This window comes from Corvus cornix, chromosome 1, assembly GCF_000738735.6.
Source record: "Corvus cornix cornix isolate S_Up_H32 chromosome 1, ASM73873v5, whole genome shotgun sequence".
Lineage (NCBI taxonomy): Eukaryota > Metazoa > Chordata > Aves > Passeriformes > Corvidae > Corvus > Corvus cornix.
In genome coordinates this window covers 8219754-8238969 of record NC_046332.1, presented here as the reverse complement: position 1 = coordinate 8238969, position 19216 = coordinate 8219754, and positions in this window count along the sequence as shown.

Sequence of the window (19216 nt, the reverse complement as noted above, 5' to 3'; positions counted from 1 at the left end):
AGTCTCCTCTCTTGTTCCACTGCTCACTGCTGTCATGGAGGTAAACAAAAATTACTCCATGCAGATAACAGACTCAGACAAACTGTAATTCACATCCAAAACAAAAAGCAAAAATTAACAAACAGTGGGTTAACCACGGCAATGCTCCAGTGACATTTTATAGGATATAGGTCCACTGTTGCCAGTCAGGGACATTATTCAGTTTGCTTCACCCAAAAGATTGAAGGATCACCCCAGGGTGTCCAGCACAAAAATAGTCACTCACCTGAGCATGGGGGAATGAGATGGTGGGGGGCACTCAGGCATAGGAAGTGTCCTTGGGGAGAATCCCAATCCCACGGGAGAGCTTCCAATCATAGAGCCACTGCTTCGAGGAAAACCACTTCAGGGGGTTTCTGCCAGGGGCATTGTGGTGCGCACGACACAGCCAAGGTGAGACAATAAGGCTGTGAAAAGCTGGTGGGCACCATGACTCTATAAGCTCCACAGTGGCCTGAAGGAAATAGTGCATGAATAAACGATTTAAAACTAATAACCAAATATTATTTATATTGCTTTACAAATATTGCAGTAAATGAAAGATCAGAATCCGCCAGAATTTGATAACAGTCTCAAAACTAGATCCGCTATAGTCAAAAATTATGAAAGTCTTTAGTATGCACTAAAGGGTTTACCATCATGGGTTATACCTCTTTTTTCTACTTTGATTCATTAGTGGTTTATTGTATCTGATCTTTTCATTCTCTGTGTTTTAGCCCTCCATGAATCTGCTGCTCAGGTCTACTGGATGGCTGGGCTAACAAAGACTACAGGTATCAGTGTGTGAATTCCTAGCCTAGTTTCTAAAGGCATACTACAAGACAAAATTTTAAATATTGTCTGTTTTGCAGCTTCTTTGTTAGAGACATTTTTATACTATAGGCACCCATATACAAATGCATTAAAAATTTAATCTTTCATGAAATATTTTTTAAAGATAACTTCATGTTACAATATAATTAAATTCAGTTTTACAGAAGATAAACTGTATACAAACTGCTGCTTTTATGATTCTGTGAACTAGGACATAATCCATGTTGCTTATTAAAGGGCGTTTATTGAAGCCTGAGCATTTATGTTGCCAATCTGCCGTTATTTCTTTATATTGTTAGTGAGAGAAAACTTGAAGATTGAAGAGGATCTGTAAACAAACAGGCAAACTAATAACAAATTGCAACTTAGGCTAAGCCTAAAAGGTTTGAAAGCTTTCAGTAACTTTTTTCAACAAAACCCACTGAGTCGCAACCACCTACCCAAAGAATCCAAAATCTATTACTAGAGTAGAAAAATACACCAACCAAAATTTTATTGCTGTTTATGACAGTGGCTCACAGATTAAAGTAGTAACAATGAAAACTAAACCTGAAGTGGTTACTTGCACAGCCTCCTAGGATAGATCCCTAACTAATATAAGCCAACATAAAACTGCTCACTAAAACAGGAACAGGCTGCTAGAGATCAGCCTCTGAGCTCAAAAGATTAGGGATTTTCTTCCTGTATCTGTGATTTTTTGGTACTGCTTACAAGCAAGCTTTGCACTTGTGAGGAAAAGTCTTGTAACTTGCACTTTATCGTTGTTTCTGCCAGGATGGGAATTTTCTAAAAGTCTTTTGTACGGAGCCCTAACAGAAAAACCCATGCATCATTCAGCTTGCCTCATTCATAGAAGTAGTGCATTTACTATATTAAGATAACCTTTTAAGGAACGAACTAATTAAAAAAATTGAATGAAGGCAAAACAAATCATTGGCACTTTAATCTAATTGTAACAGAAAACGCTGTGTTAACTGCTGATCCTCAGAGAAAACCAAAACCAGCAAGAGGAAAATATTACCACTCAATAAAAGTCTTGGCAACTTCCCACTGAGACCTGAAGTACAATATATACACATCAAACACTCACCAACTTATTGGATCATTAGGTAAAAGCCCGAGTCAGTTGAATAGAGTGCTGCTCTCTTTAAAGCTGAAATATTTCCTGGTACAATAAATAAAGCAGGCACAAATAACTCCACATAATAGGAATCATTAGGAATAACAAATATTAGAAAGGAATGTGCTAAACAATCTCGCTTTGAAAAGTTTCACTGTGAAGCTAACTTTTCTTTGTCATAATGTTCAAGAAATAATAGCAGTCCAAACAATGTTACTTTCCTTCTTCTGTAAACACAGAAACCAGAATGTCGAGGACATGAAATTCAAATGTTTCTCAGTGGAACTGGAAGAATGCAGATGGAAAGGAAAATGGCATCTGATGATGTTATTGCAAGTAACTCCCATTGCATAAATGTAGAAATAATGGAATAGTTTTTCTTAACTTTCTGTTATTTGAAAAATTTTTTTTATCCCTCCCCTTAAACTATTACTATCCATCTATCTACCTATCTATCTTCCAGAAATCCTTCTGATTTTGCTCCATCCACACCTTCCAGAGCCCCTTGTTCTTACTTCCCTTTCCCTTTATAACAATTTAGCACATCTCACAGCAATTCTGTTTCTGTCTCCTTTAGGGAGTCCTCTCTTCGCACTTCACTACCAAACTGCCTTCCCTGACTAATCCCTCAGCTCCATTTCATGATACTCCTCTCATGCCTTGTTTCCCAAGTCTCCTTTTCCCTCTTTCCACATCCACCCTTCCTTTTCTCCTTGCTGTTTATGACTGGGAGGTTGAGACAACCTCTGCACTGACCTAATGAAAATAACTCCTGAAGATCCTCTCCAAGAAGATAGGCATATTCCAACAAACCAAATACTATCTCAATGGAGACAAAATGCCCTTTTCCATTACATTCACTTATTTTTTTTTCCTTTAAACTCTTTTAATATTCTTGCTGGGTATTTGCAAAAAAAAAAAAAAAAATCATGCTTGGAAAATTGTAAGAACTAGATTAATCAACTATTAGTGACTGAGAGTGAGTGAGGAGGTGTGAATTCCCCTGACTTCTGCAATGCACTGTCTAGGTCAGCTGCTATCAACAGCTGTAGATCTGTTGACAGCCAGGGACTTAGGAGGATTTATGCCATTTAGAGAACTACTCCAGTATTTGGAATGCAAGAAAAATTGTGAGCCCACCTGAGTCCTGTGTGGAGCCAAAGTCAAACAATTTATTTTCAAGCATTTGTTCATGACAAACCAGGAAAACAGACTTTTTAGCAGCAATCAATTACATTTTATATATTTTTTTCTTCTTATACAATGACCGAAAGTTACATAGCTTTCATTTAACCATTGTTTTTAAAAAGTACTTGAATAGTTTAAAATAGAATAAAAAGACACAATGAAAATACCATCTTGCATACATTTACTTTCTTTTGATAACAAAACCTATTTGTTGTTCAACCCTCTCTCACTGTTAAACTCCTTGAAAGCCATAAGGCACAGGTAGCAGGCAAGCTCTAATATTATGGCATTTGTAATTAATTAGATTTGCAGGACTTGGAAACAAAACGAAAAAAGAAATGTGCAATATTGTCATTAACTATTAACTGGACTGTCTTTATGTACAACTGTGAGTATAGTTCTTTGCTTTATGTTCTGTCTTTTGCATGAAGCCTTATTCAACAAAACCTCTGTCACATTCAAATGATGAAAACCAGTTTTCTTGCACTCAGTATTATAGAAAATGTGTTCATCTTCTCATCCAGAATGAAAGTGTTGATGCAACATGAGGGAAAATAATAGATTACTTGGACAAAAATCTTTTTTGTGGGATAATTTTCTTGATCTAAGTTACAGTGGTTGTGTTCATGAGCTCCAGAGGGGGTGGAATTCAGAGATAAAGAAAAGAGATTTGAGCAAGGTGTCTTCTTGTATCTTTGAAGCCTGTAATATGCACAGCTCAAACTCAGAGACAGCAATGAAATTTGGATGGGAAATACTCTTTTTTTTTTACTTAATTGTTGTTTAGTTCAAGAAATCAGAGAGTACCCTCTTGAAATAACTTAGGAAATATTGGCTTCATGTCTTTATCCAGAATATACTACCAAAAAAAATGATTTAAAAAAGTTAAGTACACTTGCAGACAAGATTTTAAGATAACACATTATGTTTCAAAAATCTGCTTTCCCACAAAAAAAAAAAAAAAGAAAAACAAACAAAAAAGAGAAAACAAACAAAAAAGCCCCAAACAACCAAAAAACAACCCCAAAAACCCCCAAAACCATGCCACTCAAAATCAACAATGTCCTACATTTCAAAGGCTAAGCAGGGGTCGAAACATCCAAGCTTTAAGGTACCTCTTCTTAATAGGCAAAGTGTAGTTTTCTGTTCCATTTCTTCCTGTTTTCACCTGCTTGTAGGGCAGTACTGTCTTTGTAACACAGTCAATTATACTCTGTAGGCATTCTCTGGGTGTTTCAGCCCAAATTCTTTTTGTTAAAAATGTGTTGTAGCGTTTCAGTGTCCCAGCACCTCCTGTAGGTGTTCAGGGTGGCAAGGATGCTTAGTATCCAGCAGAGCTACATAAAGAAAATTTCTCTGGAATGCTCTGGTTGTGGGTCTCCAGCAAGGAGATCAATAGACACAAGCATTGCAGCCTCCTTGCCTTGGGGAAAAGGAAAAAATTCACATAAGCAGAATCAATGGCAATGTAATATGGATGGACAAGAATAAGATCAGAATATTTACGAAAGCTCACAGCCTAATGGATTTTGTTTATTCCTCACACAATACAACATCACTACCATTTTTACTGTGCAAAGTTATGGTTTTGATAAAATTTTCTCCCCCGCACCCAACAATCCAAAGAAAATCTATCTTCCTTATCAAACTTTGGCATGTGAAAATGCTTATAAATTTATGGGTTATAAAACATGGATGTAAATTCATAGTTCAGAAAAATCGCACATTCTCAGAATGCTTTCTAGTTCCCCATCTGCAATGTAAAGTCAGACTGATCTTTCTAAATCAAAATTGCATTTTTCTGACACTTCATCTCTTTGTCATGTTTTCTCCTCACAATATCTGTGCTACAAAACTCCCTTTCTTTATCCATTTATAGCATCATAGGACACACATCAATTTTACAGGTAACAAGACTGATACATATGAAAAAAAATCTTATAAATCACATTTGTGAAGAGGAAAACTGTGTTAAACACCACAGTCATTTAAAGAAAACCAATTTGTTTTGCAATTTTTTTCAGCAGATGTGTAATATTTTGAAATCAGGCTCTGTCGGACATACTTATTGTGATGTTGTATATGATGTGCAATGCACATAAAGATGTGATAGGGTGTATTTTTCCTCAGGAAGGTAAGCAGCCTGGCTATTCTCAAGTGCTGAAATACCTCTAAGTATTCTTTTCTTCTCTCTCATTATAAATTTTCTTACATGTTAAGCAACTCATTTGTCCCCTCTGACAACAGACAAAGAGTGAATATCTTGCAATTCTGACAACTGCTTTCCTCCTCCAGTGAATTTGGATCCCAACAACCTTCCTAACTGGGCATAACATCATGAGTGAATGGGTCGCTCCAAACACACTCTGATCTCTTCCTGCTTTCTGCTATACAACAAATGCTAGTTGTCTCTACATATCTCTACTGAATTTTAATAATCCAAAGGCAATAGTTTCAGTGATTTTGAGAACTGTTCATTCAGAAAAGTTTTCACCCCTCAGAAATGTTTGCTTTTGCCATTACCGTAAACAAACACATAAAATGGATTGTGGGAAAAAAAGGCTGGGGGTAAAATTAAAGAAAAATGCAAGTTACATAGTTATAACAGTACAGAAAATGTAGTGGGAAATGTGGTTGCTACTTCCTCGATGGAAAGTGTTGAGCATGCCCAACTTCCCCACACAACACGTGCTAAGGGGGAATGAAGCAGAGGGGTGGAGCAGAGTGGAGACACTGTGGCCAGGCTCTTGAAATCCTCACAGAGAACTCAGTGCTACCTTTTAGCTGACAAGCTACAGAGCAGCTGTGAACCAAGGGAGATAAAAGAAGATCAGCAACCGTGGCAAAATCACTCTCCTGGGATGTAATACTGATGCACGTCTCCATCCCAAGGTTACCTGCCTCCAAGGTACAACCACACCTCACTGAGCATTATGTGTGACTAGAGTCACTCAAGCTCCACCTAATCGTAAAGAAACACTTTAAAAGTAAGTTAAGAGTGGAGAGGAGTCAGAATAGACTCCTTCATAACTTCTGGGATCGAGCTGAACTTGTCTTCTCCCTAGTAATAGGGTTGCCTGTTGGGTAAGAACCATCCTCTATGAGCACTGAATGATTACCTGGAGCTAGATTTTGTTAGGGATTAGAGCTGGTCTGTGTGTTGCTTTGAATACATTTTTGCAATCAGATACCACCAGCAATCCTCAAACCTCAACCTGTCACAATGTTATTAATAAAGATCACTCTTTCATGAGCTGTGAGTCCTTCAAGGGAGTTAGCACTTGTTGGCAGCTGGGAACACACACAAATAAAAATATGGAGAGAGAAGGGGGTCGCTTTTATGCTCTGTGTGTGTGCCTGAATAAGTCAGTGAAACTGCCCTCCTACTCAGTGGGCTGCTCAGTGAAGGGTCCCCAGAAGAGGATGCTGACAAACTGATTGGCCACAAGGGGCTTGGCTTTCCTGGGGTGCTGACAGACTGATCAAACACAAAAGGTTTGGGGATCAAAATTTGCACTGTGTCTCGTTTACTTGTATGCTTAACTAAATCCACAGAGATGACTGTGAGGTGGAGTTAGCATACAAAACAATCCATCCCTATTTCCAGAATATTTCAATTAGCTAAACTGTTTAATGTACTCAAGTGGTAGTTCCATGTGGATAATGATTCCACAGAATTAAGTGTCTTTTTAGAGAAGTCCCTGGATTAATAAGAATGAGGAATAAAAACAACCCTTGACTATCAGCAGCCCATCCCAGATGAGAAAAGACAATTCTTCTGTCCCTTTACATTTCAACAAAACTTGATAGACTTGCATCTTGAAACACTTCATTATTCTTTTCAGGAGAAGCAATATCTTTGATTCCTTATTCAGTTTGACACTCAGCTTTTCATCCCATATTCCCCAAGGCTTGCCCCAGAAAGATAAAGAGAATATTTTCCCATTCCAGTAATGACCAGCATAGAGTTAGACAAAATTCTCAGCAACAATTAAAGGAATATCAGGCTGGGGCTTGGGGTCTAGTAAATTCACCTGTTTCATTTCATTGTACCTAAGGTACCTCCTGTTTCTACTCCCGCTCCTTTAACAACATTGCTTTGCATGAATCACAGATTTTTTAGGGCTGAGAAGAACCTCTGGAGACCATCTGGTCCGACCCTTCTACCAAGGCAGTAACCCAGAGCAGGTGACACAGGAATGTGTCCAGGTGGGTTTGAAAGTCTCCAGAGAGGGAGAATCCATGACCTCCCTGGGAGCTGTTCCAATTCTCTGCCACCCTCAATGCAAAGAAGCTCTTCCTCTTGTTGAGGTGGAACGTCTTGTGTTTTATTTTATGCCATTGCCCCTCATCCTGTCGCTGAGCACCACTTAAAAGAGTCTGGCACCATGCTCTTGACAACCACCTGTGGGACATTTATATCCATTGATGAGACCCCCTCTCAGGCTTCTCTTCTCTAGATTAAAGAAAAATATATATATAATGAAAGTATACCTGCTTTTTTAATCCCCGTTATTGCACCTCTGGAAATCCTATGCTGATATCAATCAGCAAAATGAGCAATTAAATTCTGTTATTAAGTAATTTCAGAAGCTGAGGATCTGTCTTTCTGAAGTGAGGCTGCTGCTGGTCTGGAGTTTTAACAAGAGGTTGCACTAACATGCAAGAAGTATGTCAGAACATTAATTTTAAAATGATGAAAACCCATAAAGGCTATTGAAAATGGAAATTTTATTCACACTCAAAGTCAATTTATGCTCTGAGTTAATAATGAAATCCAAAACTTGAAGAGTCTTCTGATGTTATAAGTACCCTTTAGATCTTTTTGTATAGCTGTTACATCCTGTGGAGGGGAAATCTATTTATTTTGATATAGGTGCACAGCAAAATAGCACAGTTAACACAGCACAGCAGTGGTACAGGGTCTTCTGAGTGATTCTCCATCCTTCTCATACCAGCCTAACTCTATTGACATGCAGGTCATTAAAGCAAAATTCACACCCCTGCTCTTGGCATGCACAGGCCTATGCATCACTTAAATCCCTCTTCAACTCCATAAATGGGGCTTTAAGAGGATTTATGGGGTGTGCAGCTGTAGGAGCCTTCCAGGCTGGCAGGTGAACGTCACCACTAATTTGCTTCACCTCTGGAAATGCTTGAAACAAAGTTTCAGCAACTTCTGTTGTTTTGTTCCTTGAAACAGGTTCAGCAAAGCTTGGCAGGACTCTTTTGCTCCTGTCTATGCTTGATCTCATTTCTGGATCATGGCATGAAACTACGGTTCAGGCTTTATAAAAATTGTGAAAAATCAAGACCTAAAAGAGGTACAGGTCATTTTTAAATGTAAATAAATTAATTAAAAAGTCATTTGTGGATACTTATTTTACTACCATGCTCTTCAGCTTCTGAAGAAGAACTCTTCCAAATATTCTTAAAGATTACTAATTAGATCATACAGCATCATGCTTTTTTATTGTTTAGTCAGAATTTGTGGAACGCAGTAGCTTATGTAGTCTTTGCCAGTGGATGATGGTTTGGCCCTTTCTTTACATTTGCAAAGTTTGCAATCTTCCAAACTCACTTTATCGTGCTTTTCATATTTTACATTGTTCTACGAACTTTTTGTTTAAATGCATCATTATCCTTGGATTCTGTCTTCCTTATTTCATACAAGACATGAACAGTCGGATGGGCAGTCATATCCTGTTTTGCAAGGTAAGATAGACAAATATTTTTGAAATCTGCCTTGCCTAATAGAATTTGTCTCATCTTGAATGTGACCTGACCCTATGCAACTAAATACCAATATTTAACACCTGTTTGGGTCATGCAATTTTGAATTGGCATATTTTGATCTGGCAAACTGTGAACTTTTATCAGCAAGATTGTCAATCAACTTTTCCCTTTAGCAAATAATAAATTTTAAAAAAAAGTCCAAATAGTTCTTTCATAGGAAAACTTCAAAAAAAGAAAAAAAATTAACCATTGGAGTGTGAGGTCAGATCATGACCCTTTCTGCTGAGGAGCTGTTCTGCACCTTAGGTGCAGCTCCTTGGGGTCATTAGATCAATCTGTCAATGCAGTTGTTACCAGTAACATGAATCAGAACCCGGCACTACCTAAGTGTGTCTATCTTTCTATACAGTATTTTGTGTGGACCTCTCTGCAGAAAATCAACCTCCACTGATAACTGAGTTTCCACTCTTTTCTGTATTCAGTCTTTCAAGAGTGTGATGCCACTAATCACCGGTTTCCAAAAAAATGTCAAACCACTCTACTATTTACTTCCACTTCTTTTTAATGAAATGGCATCTGCAACAAGAAAGAGGATATTTCAGAGCTCGTTCTCTGAAAATATGGTATTTATCAAGTGAGAGATTAAAAAAGCTAATTTCATTCCTTCTTTTTTAATCACTGCTACTGGGGCTCTGGACCATATCAAGAGGGATTCTGACAGCTTAGTATTAGTGGGAGAAGGAAGGAGAAAAATCTATCAGCAGTGAATGATTGTATTTAAGGTTGACAATGATGAAATAGTAGAGGCCGTGCTACAATTTCTGCTCCTTCATTTGTCTTTGTTGATAAAATGAGCACTGTCAGAGGCTCAAGCTCACAACAAATTTAACGTGACTCTGTTTATTCCCGCACTAAACAAGGTTTTCACATGATCAGATGATAAATGCAAAGCTCTGGGATAACCCTTCCTTCTGTTTAACAGAGACATGCAATTTTCTCACTTTATTTTTTTTCCCATTAAAGGAATGAAGATGGAAAATAGCTAAGTAGATTTTTTCAGCAAGATATTTCATAAAATAGCATAAATTCTCCAAAAGTAATACTAGCGTATAATATAACCAGTCTTTGAACACCTTTTCCAGAACAGTCTTCTGCCCTTGTTAAAAAATATATATAGTCATTATTAATTCCTACTGTTTGATAGACTTCTCACCTTGTATTTCAAAGGTGCCTCTTCAAACTACAGGTTGAAAGAAGTTTGCTGAGAAAAATGAGAAGGATAAATTGAGAGGGAGCTGAAATAATGCAAGCCTGTTAAAACCACTTATGGGATTGAACTCAGGACAGCTTCCTCATCATACAATTGGCTTTTGTTCTGTGCAAAACTGATTTGCCAAATACCATTCTATACAAAAATACATCATGCCTAAAAGAGACACACTGAAAGGGTTGAAACACCAACCCATGTTCTATAAAACACATATATAAGAGCACACAGGGGATGCTATCCAGTTTCATTTTAAAAATAAGGATATAAATCTAAAAATAGTCCTTATCAGATCTCTATGATATTCTGCAAACCTTCCTTGCTTTATGCTGATCAAGCCATAGCATGAAGCTGACTTGACAGACTATTCAATAACCTCAAATTCATATTTCATACACTCAGTGTCATTTTTTCCCAGCATTTTTCAATACCAGAACATGGTAAGAACTTTGCTTCTGTCTCTCAGGTGATTTCTGGATATTATTTCAGTCAGCAACTGGTTTCCATGTAGTAGTAGTAGTAGTAGTTCACTCATTGAAACTCCTCTGAACTCAAAGTCTCTTTTCTGCCTTTCAAGAGGGGTGTGATAACATGGTATTTAAAGTGGGGAAGTTCCTTGGTAAAAAATTAAATATAGACCATTGCTTTTTATTATCAAAATTCCATTACATAAATTATTTACTTTCACAGTTTCATTCTGGGTGGAATTTCTGTAAGAACGTCTGAATTTGTACAGAGGTACAGGTGAGAAAAGAATGAGAGAAAGTGCACTATTGTGTTCCTTTTTTTCATGTTACATTGATGATAGGGGCCAGGGGATGAGGGAGCTGGAGAATAAAATTTGTATTTGCAGAAACTTTATTTTCTCACACACAATAAACTTTATATTAATATTTAAAGCAAGCATGACAAAATTTGTGTTATGCATTATCTACCCTTTGTGGAAAGCTTAATTTTTTAACAAGGAACAATGTCCATTCTAGGTTGCCATTGAAAACATGACATGTTTCTAGTTTTTATATCTGATTATCTATTTCTTGTAAATATTATCAAGTATCTTGATAATGATTAAACATTGTCTTAAGTAGAAACAGAGTCCCTTTTGAACAGCAGTTTTCTAGCTATATTTCTGAGCTGTGCTTTCTAGCCCCATAACCACACTCATACAATACCTCAGGTTAAATTAATCTGTCGTTACCTTTTCTTTTTAGTGGATGTGTGGGCCAATCTATTTTTGCATTTGCATTACTTGCTATGATATCCACTCAATTCATTTTGGAGGTATTAAATTAAATAACAAATCTGACTAATCCGCATCCCTTTAAAAATACCCAGTACAAGTAGTTCATAAAGGAGTCTTTATAACTCTCTTTAAAAAAAAAAAAAAAAAGTAATATTAAATTTTAAAAAAATCAGATAAGTAGTGTTTTGATGATGAGGGAAACATATTTACCCTCCAAACCGGTAAAACCACCACACTAATCTTTATCAGGAAGATGAAAACCAAACACCTAACCAAATAAACACCACTAAACAAACAAACCACCATCAAACCCTAATTTATTACTCTTATCACTTCCAATACCCTCTCAGCAATATTATTCCTGATGCAAGAAATAAAATTACTGTATGGTTTAGCTGGGCAAGTTTATTGGGAGATGCAAGTTTGAACAGAATAAAAATGTATACCCAACCACTGTGCTTCAATGACATTCTACCTACCAGTTTTGGCTGTGTGAGCCACCTTCCACAACCCACCGCAGCTCACCAGGCCTTTCGCTGTGGGCAGCTGGTCTGTGCTAAGTCGGGTTGACTCCAACACTGAGCTGAGATACATCAGTGATGAAGTTTGCCTGTGTTCTTCAGAAGCCAGAAGCTGTTTCACCGTTCATTCACCATTTACTTTGTTGTGAAAAACACAGTCAGTTGGCGGTGTGTGTGTTTATAATTACATGTAGCAATATTCCTTTGATTTATAGGATTTATAGAGGCACATTTGCAGATGGAGACGAATCAAAGGACATATATACGGTTTATACATGTCCTGTGATTCATCTCCATCTGCAAATGTGCCTCTATATATATGTGTATATATATACTGGATTTGTAAGACAAAGCAATAAGTTGATCTGCCAGTTAAAGGCTTACTTCCTAGGGTGACACACTGAGCACTGGAAATAAAACTATAAAAAAGGAAGCTCAGGACAGCTTCAGTGGATGAAATTAAAGGAGGAATTCCAGGCACTTTCCTAACTAGGTGGGTGTTACAAACAGCACCCAAGGAAGGCTCCCGAGGGTGGATCTGTTCCGGGATTATTCCCACCCGCCCCCGCGGGTGCGCGGTCCCTCCGGGGGCGCATGGATCCGTTCCTGGATTCCCACCCGGCATTCCCACCCGGACCCCTCCCGCGATTCCCGCCCGGACCATTCCCGCGATTCCCATCCGGACCCCTCCCGCGATTCCCGCCCGGATGTCCCCCGGGATTCCCTCCCGGATCCATCCCGCAATTCCCGCCCGGATCCATCCCTGGATTCCCGCCCGGATCCATCCCGGGATTCCCTCCCGGATCCATCCCGGGATTCCCGCCCGGATCCATCCCTGGATTCCCGCCCGGATCCATCCCGGGATTCCCGCCCGGATCCATCTCGGGATTCCCGCCCGGATCCATCCCTGGATTCCCTCCCGGATCCATCCCGGGATTCCCGCCCGGATCCATCTCGGGATTCCCGCCCGGATCCATCCCTGGATTCCCTCCCGGATCCATCTCGGGATTCCCGCCCGGATCCATCCCTGGATTCCCGCCCGGATCCATCCCGGGATTCCCGCCCGGATCCATCCCGGGATTCCCGCCCGCTCCCGCGGCGCTGCCGGCGCGAGCGCACAGCGCCACCTGGCGGGGCCAGCGGGCTCCGGCCCCTCAGGCCCTTCCCGCCGCGAGTGTTTCTCGGGATAATTATTTTCTCTAAAATACCGATCTTCGGGCTGAGGAATATTTCTGCTTTTGGAGATGCCGTAGTTTTCCTGCTTTTTACGGGTGATACGTGTCTGTGCCAGCAAAGCCGATGAACGGAGTAATTTACTTCCTGAAGTTTTATCCGTGTAACACTGAAGGAAGGCTCATTACATGCCTTTTCTGTTCTCTTAGAAAATTTAAAGAAGCCAAAAGGGCTTCCAGTTCATATAAAATGGTTCTGTGCACCTAAAAGTTTTGGGCAAAGCAGGACCCAGGAGCAGCTCCATCCCTGCATGATGAGCAGGATTTACTCCTGGAAAAACCTTGTTCCTTTTGCTGTACCTCACCTTACCTATATGTTAATATTGCTTAGAGAGACCACAGACAAATATCCAGCATAATTAAAGCTCACCTGTCAACTTTAAACTCTGGAAATTATCACATTTCATTTCCAGCATAATCAAAGGGATTTTTTTCCCAGGGTGAGTTGTCTGAGTTTTTGGTACTGCAGACAACTTTTGATTATGAGGGTAGCACGGTGTTTGAATTTAAAAAGCAAACACGAGATACAATCTGTGTTAAACAACATCCTCTAAAGCAAATACAAACCAACCCGAACAAACAGCTTCAGGCAAATTAGCAAAGTAAACAACAGAAAGCAAAGAGAACAAGAGAAGACCAGAGAGAGGCTGTGTTGCACTTTCTTTGGAGGTCTTAAAGGGTTTCAGCAACTCCCAGCTCCATCTGTCTGCAGAAAATCAGGTTTTTGCCACTGGCACGAGTATTAAAATTCTGCCATGGGACTGGGAGAGATGATGCTCATGGTGCTTTGTAACTCCCTAATTAGTTTCTCTCCTGCCAAAGAACACAACATCAGCATATTTTAGTACAATAACTAGTCTCAGACAATTTCTCAATCACTCCTCAGGATGTGACTCTGACATGTAATCCACTGACACCAGCTCCTGAACTGCTGATTTCACTAGAGCTCCACGAGTGCAGAAATCATCATTCATTGATAGCTTTGCACAGACAGAGTGTTCTGTCTAGACTTTGCTGGTGGAGGCTTAATATTCTGCAAAGTAATTTCACTCTTTCCACAGATATGTGAGTATTGGTCTTATGTGCTTAACCTAGCACTTACCTATCTATTAGTTAGATTTTTTCCTGAGGCTCTGAATTATCAATTTTTACTTCATTATTGTCATTTTTTTTTTTCTCCAATAAAAAATTAAGCCAAGATGAAAAGCTTTTTCAAAAGGTGGACTGCCTTGCTAACTACTTGCAAGTACATACTGTTAAAGCACAGTTGTGAGTTAGACTGGATAATTCATGGGTTTTTGTTTTTCTCTGAACACACTACTTCAGTTGTGAAGAATTGGGGGAGTAAGATACACTGCCTCAATTCCCAAGAAATTTTGATGTAGGACCATTAGGTTTTAAAAAAAAATCTTAAACAGGTACTGAAGAAAATGCTACTGACTGTACAAATTATATTTTAACAGAAGAATTGTAAGATGTAATTTTCTATGTGTGTTAATCTGAATCATACTACAGATAAGGATGCAATGTTCTTTAGTTCCAAGAGACACTCAGCATCTTTTAGAAACACAACCAATCCTGTAACAAAAGGCTCCATTATTTTTCTACTTTATGTATTTCCCTTTCAAATCTAATGATTTTCAGAAGTTGTTAGGGTTATGGGGTCAATAGACAGTGTAAGAGTCCAGTAGGTGTATGAGAAAGCAGAGCTATGAAAACCAGTCATGAGGAAGAACATAAAAAACAATTGCCCAAAAAATGTTGGAACTATAGTTATGTGTGGTTGTTGTTTCATAAAACAGGGCACTCAGACAAGGAAAAGCATCCTCAGGCTCTGCAATGGCCAGTCAGGACAATGTTTGTCCCTTTTAGGGCTGTGGGAGAAAGCTCAGTGCATGAATACCAAAGACATCTGTTTACAATCAAAATTCAGAAGGCTTGTGAGAGCAGAACTAGGCTACACCCACTGTTTCATATTGCTATTTTCTCTGGGCTCTGCAACCTGGCTTTAGAGCTTGCTTCTGTGATGGAGGTGTTGGTGCTCTTCCTCACACCTGCAAATTGTTCTAGCCCTTTCCTATAGCTAGGCACTATCCTTTACAATTAGAATTACAAATCATTTCCTCAGTGGTGGTGGGTTGTTCTTGGCCAGCTGCCAACTGCCCACCCAGTCACCTTCTCACCCCACTCCTCAACAGGATGGGACAAAGGGGAGTAAGACTGGCAAGCTCATGGGTCAAGATGAAAGCAGGGTGATCACTGTCACAGACAAAGGCAGACTTGGCTTGAGGAAAAAGAATTAACTTTATTGGTGGTTAAAATAGATTTCAATGGTGAGAAAAAAAGACAAAACTAAAACTCCTCAACTGCTTTCTCCCAGCCTCACCTTCACTCCTTCATCACTGATCCTCAACCTGTCTCACTGTGAGTGGTGTTGGGAGGTTGGGGAAGGAGGGCTGTGGCCAGTCCCTGACAGCTCCTGTCCCGGTTTGAGACAAATCTGGAGGAACGTCCGAAATGAACGTCCTCTGATAGAAGGCAGGTTACAGCCACCCCTCCCCCACCAGGTTCAGAAAGAATCTTCATCGGAGGAAAGTGAAAAAAAGGTATTTATTCAACAAGCAGAGTGCACGGAGGCACGGAAAAAGAATAATGCTAAGTAATAAAAACCTCTCACTATGGAGAGAACCTGGGTAGATTTCAGAGTTCTTTGTGGGTGTGGCTTTCTCCTCTCCGGAGCTGGCGTTTGGTGTGGGCCCCTGAAGAAGAAGAAGAAAGAAGAAGAAGAAAGAAGAAGAAGAAGAAAGAAGAAGAAAGAAGAAAGAAGAAGAAAGAAGAAGAAAGAAGAAGAAAGAAGAAGAAGAAAGAAGAAGAAGAAGAAGAAAGAAGAAGAAAGAAGAAAGAAGAAGAAAGAAGAAGAAGAAGAAGAAGAAGAAGAAAGAAGAAGAAAGAAGAAGAAGAAAGAAGAAGAAAGAAGAAAGAAGAAAGAAGAAGAAGAAAGAAGAAGAAAGAAGAAGAAGAAGCCAAAGTTCCAGGAAAAATCTCTCTTGCCTCAGCTAGCAGACTAGCATAAAAGCAAAGGAGTTTAATTCTCCGTCTCTCCTGAGAAAAGGAGCCAAGAGCTGGCTAAAAGCTTCCTCTGCTCTGTAGCAGCAGGAATGCAGGCAGGTGTATGTCTGTGTCCTTGAACACGAAACCACTCATTTGGGATTTTTTTTCTCCCTTTCTCTCAGACCCAGCTTAAAGACACAGGAAGGCACAGGATTCATGTCTGGCATAGGGCAGACAAGAGGGAATGGAGTATCATACAGGCACCCCATGACACACCTCTCTGCCTCTCCTTTCTCCTCACACTTTTCTCCTGCTCCAGCCTGGAGTAACCTGCTCAACCATGGTCTCTCCAGGGGCTGCAGGGTAACCCCCACTCTGGGACCTGGATCACCTCCTCCTCCAGCTCACCCTGCTTCCTTTGGGGTCCACAGGGATGTTTCTCACACCTTTCCCCTTCTTCCACACAACCTTTCTGTCCCTACACCTTCCCTGAGGTGCCACCGTCCTGGCTGTGGGGCTCAGTATTTCTCAACAAAAAGTGGTCAGAAATATTTCAGAGATGGTAAATCAAAATCAAAAAAGGCTGCACTTTAATAGCCTTTTCAGCAAGATGAACTGCATCAGTCAGATCACTTTTTTTATGGGACCAGCTTTAGACATTTCCAAACCCAGACTTCAGCAGTTTTCAACATACTTCCACCTCTGGAGCTGCCTGTGAGCTGAACCGAGGAGCTGGACAACTGGTGAGGAGAATTACTGGGGAGGAGAAATGTGTGGCCTTTCGGAGGTGACAAGGGTTCTTGAGCTTCTTTTGCTGCAAAAGCCACTGATGTCTGAATCTTACAAACAATTTCAAGAAGAGTTTCCTAAAAATTATTCCTGGCCTAATGGGAAAGGACACAAGGCCATGGGGAGCCATTCAATGGCTCACTGCTGCTACTGGCTCCTCCCCTCTTCTTTTGCTCTCCTTGCTCTGGCCACTGCTCCTCCACATCCCTTGCCAGAGTTCTTCCCAAGCTGATTTGGATCATTGAAGATTGCAAAAAATTGTTTGAGAATTAGGCTGCTTTAATTCACTAGTTCAGAATAAAGAGATCAGTTTATAGTATGGATGAAGGGAACATCAGATGCAGAGGAAAAAATGGGACAGGACTGCTACCAAAAATTTAGAAAATGATGTAAAATAGAATGGAGAGAAAGGCACAAAATGAAGGGAGAAAGCCTCCCCTTCTGGGGAGGAGGAGCCATTAGGCTGCCCATGCTGTCCAGAGACCATGTTCCATCCGCACTTTTCTACTCTTCCTTGAGTTGGCAGCTGGATTTTAAAAATGCTTAGTCATTGCCAGCTTTGCAAACATATCACTTAATCCTTTTGTACACTAGACAGAAATTACTTCCCTGTAAAGAGACATTAAGATCTGTCTTCACTCACCAAGTCAGGTATCAGTAGCTGAAAAAGACAAGTTTTGCTTGGAATTTTCTCTTTTTGCTGTTTCAAGAAGTGCTGTTTTGTATTGATTTTGTGAAAAACAAGGTAGCATTCATTCAAAACAATGACTTGTCAAATAAATCTGAAATCACACCAGCACACTTCTCAGACTGTCCTCTTCAGATTTCTACTCACACATTTGTGAACTTTGGTCATCCTGGAAATGTTGGAAAGTCAAACCCAAGACACATTGCAGCTCCTGCTGGTGGCCCTGCCATGGTTACCACTTCTGCACATATCTTGCACTGCTGTCTGTCAAAAGACAAGAGGCATATAAAGACATCAGATAAACAAGATTTTCAGCTTAGCAGATGTAAATTCTATGTAAAAGAATAATTAGAAAAATAAAAACAAAAGCCAAATTCAAAATGTTTCTCTTCTTTTTTTGGCCATTTGTTATAATTTAAGTGAGATCTTTCTTTCTGTGAACTGATTACTGCTTTCCTGTACAATCCTCTCATGCCAAAATGACAACCAAGGATGGATGAATCCAAAGCAGTCATATTTTTTACATGCTTTAGCTTCAACAGGGCCAGATTTCTGAACATTAGGAATAAAAAATGAGAAGAGAAAAACAGACTTTTTCATTTTTGATAAATTATCAAAATGGACATCTGAGACAGTCCATTCATTCTAAAAATTCATTACCAAGTACTAGATTAATTCTCACTTAGAACTGAGAGGACCAATGCACACCAAACTCTCACCTGAATTTAAAACTCTTTTTTTTTTTAAAATGCTCACCCTTTATTTTTCATTTCACTCGTGCTAGTTTTGCAGTGCTTAAAGCTCCTGGTGGCTCTGGAGCCTGAACACTGAAATACCATTGAGCAAATGGGTTTTTTTATCTTTCTGGGCAGCTGGGTGTGGGATCCACCTGAACAAATTCCTATAAAATACTGTATGTCCCAGGAGATTTATGTAGATTGGATAAGCTTCAGGTAAACTTTTGAACCAAATTTTACATCTTTAGAGGATTACCTGTAAGCTATTTTTAGTTATTTCAGTGACATTATTAATGCATTTCATAACACAGTTAAGTTCTTCTGTGCTTTTATAACGAAAAATGCCACAAATTGCTTCAGTTTTGGGGAATGTTGTGATTAACACAGAAGTATATATAGAAGAAAAAGTAGTATTCATTGCCATTTAAAACTGGCTCAACTATCAAACAATGGTATTTCAGATCACAGAATCAGACGTTTCCCAAGCTTGGAAAATTTGAAATCTCAAATATTGACATTACTCTGATGTTTTCAAAAATTAAATAACAGGTTTCTGTTTCATTCCACTTTACTATATTTCTGCAAGTAATTAATATTCCAGGTAACTTCTGTCATTGGAAAGGTAGTAAGACCTTATGTTTCACTGTTATTGTGATGAAATTAATTTGAACAAGAGATGTCTTCAATGCTTGTGGTAAGGGTGACCATGGCATTTTAAATGCTTTGTATGGCAGAAGAGAGGGTCCCAGCCTGTGGAATGAAGGTATGTGTAAGAAACTGTAGTAATTCCAT